Here is a 2500-nt window from a genome sequence, read left to right as displayed (position 1 = left end):
TGGAGGTGTCGCGCCGGTTCGTACCCATATCCGCAGCAGGTCTCCAAGGTAAAGAGCCTCTAGTCGATAGATTAATGTAGGTAAGGGAAGTCGGCAAATTGGATCCGTAACTTCGGAATAAGGATTGGCTCTGAGGAGCGGGGCGTGTCGGGCTTGGTCGGGAAGCGGGTTTGGCTGACGTGCCGGGCCTGGGCGAGCTGAACGGGACGCGGCGTATCTATCTCTCTCGGGAGTGGATATCGTCGCGCACCCCGGATCCGAGCTCGGTCCCGTGCCTTGGCCTCCCGCGGATCTTCCTTGCTGCGAGGCTTCCGTGGCGGTTATACCGTCGCGGTCGTTCTCTTCGGCCGCCATTCAACGCTCAGCTCAGAACTGGCACGGACTAGGGGAATCCGACTGTCTAATTAAAACAAAGCATTGCGATGGCCCCCAAGGGTGTTGACGCAATGTGATTTCTGCCCAGTGCTCTGAATGTCAACGTGAAGAAATTCAAAAAAGCGCGGGTAAACGGCGGGAGTAACTATGACTCTCTTAAGTCGCACTCCTACCTCCTCGTGGTACCGCCGGTAACATACTCATTTGTGTCAGCGCGGGGCGCATCCCCCCGGACACCGAGTATGGCCAAATGGAGTGCGGCGATGAAGGAGCGAGAGACGAAACCAAAAAATCGGCTTGCCGATCTAACGATGAATTTCATCGTGAAGTATGGAATTATCTCCCTGAAAGGAACTCGTTCCTTGATTAGCTATGGCACGACTTGGCAGTAATAAGGTTAACGATTGGGCATGTTTGAGGAAAATAATAGAATAAATATCATGGTAAATAAAGACATAGAAAGCGCCTCGGACGCGGCATCTCTCGGTCCCGGAGACGTCGCGGCGGATTCTTCCGCTCTGGAGGGGACCTCTGTTGACGATTTGGCTTCATCCCCGGACACGATTGACATCATGGTACCGATCGTGGGTGACCAGGTTGCCTGCCCTGTCTGCCAGAAAAGGGAAATCGACCTTTTCTTTTTGTCATTGTCAGACTTAGGGCGGCACCTGGAGCAACATCATGTGACAGCCCGCATCCAATGGAGATGCAAAGACTGTGGGAAAGGCTTTCCGAAGCTTCATGGGGCCAGATGCCACCTGCCTCATTGTAGAGGAACAAGTCAAGGACCCAGTGGTTCATATAGATGCGAAACCTGCCCCATGAGCTTTGGGACGCTTAGAGGGCTATCTACCCACGAGCGGCATGCGCACCCTGCCGTAAGAAATGTCAAAAGGAGGGGAACGGACCCCCCTGAGAAAAAATGGACGGCGGAGGAGTTGGCTCAGTTGAGGGAACTTTGGGAGATATATAAAGACCACAAATTCCCCAACAAAATGATCAGTGAGATCCTCACCAGCAAGACGATCGAACAAATCAGATACCAGCGTAAAAAGCTGAGGCTGATTGGTGAGGAAACAAGTTCCCAAGAGCCCACTCAGGTGACAGAGGGAGGGTGCGATCCCGTTGATCCAGGCAATGCGTGTTTCGAAGAACCTGGAGTCAGCGGTCTAGAATATGAACAGTGGAGACTCCAGCTAGAGTCCGCAATAATGACACAAGTCGAGGTGCCACCTGTTTTAAGGTGGGTCCACACTCGACTGATGACAATCTGGGTCTCTCTCAAGGGAAATAGGGAAGCCCTTGAGAGTGCTATAAATGAATTTTTAGAATTCACGCTCTATGGAGCCATAAAAGAAATTAATAGTAAAAAGAGGGCAAGTTCAGTTAAGAACAAGAGGATTGGTCACCAAGGAAAGAAAAAAGGTAATAGAAATGCTAGAAAAAGATACTCATACGCTCGTTGCCAGGAGTTGTTTACAGAAAATCCAAGGAGGTTGGCCGATGCCGTAATAAATGATGATCGGGCCTTCCTCCAACCGGCTAGGGATCTGCCTGATGCCGAGGAAGTGAGGAGGCTTTATGAGGATTTATGGGGCCAGACAGGACCTGTTGAAGCCCCCGTCCCAGGAAGTAGAGCCTCTGAGCTTTCCTTATGCGAGGTCTTCCCGCCAATTGCTGTTGAGGATGTGGCGGAGAAATTGAGCAGAATAAGAATGAAGGCTGCAGCAGGACCGGATGGCTTCCAGAAGGAACACCTTCTGATCCCTGGCCTGCCCACCATTTTAACTATATTGTACAATATCTTACTTTATTGCTCCTATTTTCCTCCTATATGGAAGGAAAATAGAACAACATTAATACCAAAACCAAATAAGTCGAGCAGCCTGGTCGAGAATTGGAGGCCTATAACTATAGGCCCCATTCTCGGCCGTATTTTCTCCTCCATAATTGACGGGAGGATAAGGAGGGGCATTGTGTTGAATCCAAGGCAGAAAGGATTCACCGCTGAAAGCGGTTGTAAAATAAACATCGACCTGTTGAGCGCTGCCTTGGATTATAGCAAGAAAAAGAAAGGCGGGGTATTCACTATTGTGGATATCTCCAAAGCCTTCGACACAGTGCC

General features: G+C 50.4%; 1 pseudogene; it reads left to right on the top strand.

Moving 5' to 3' along the window:
* The window catches only part of LOC143305068 (large subunit ribosomal RNA), a 7946-nt pseudogene that overhangs the window by 2298 nt on the left and 3148 nt on the right, over positions 1–2500 (top strand).

The sequence above is a fragment of the Bombus vancouverensis genome, unplaced genomic scaffold (genome assembly GCF_051014615.1).
Source record: "Bombus vancouverensis nearcticus unplaced genomic scaffold, iyBomVanc1_principal scaffold0078, whole genome shotgun sequence".
NCBI lineage: Eukaryota > Metazoa > Arthropoda > Insecta > Hymenoptera > Apidae > Bombus > Bombus vancouverensis.
This window is presented reverse-complemented; position numbering and strand designations above follow the sequence as displayed.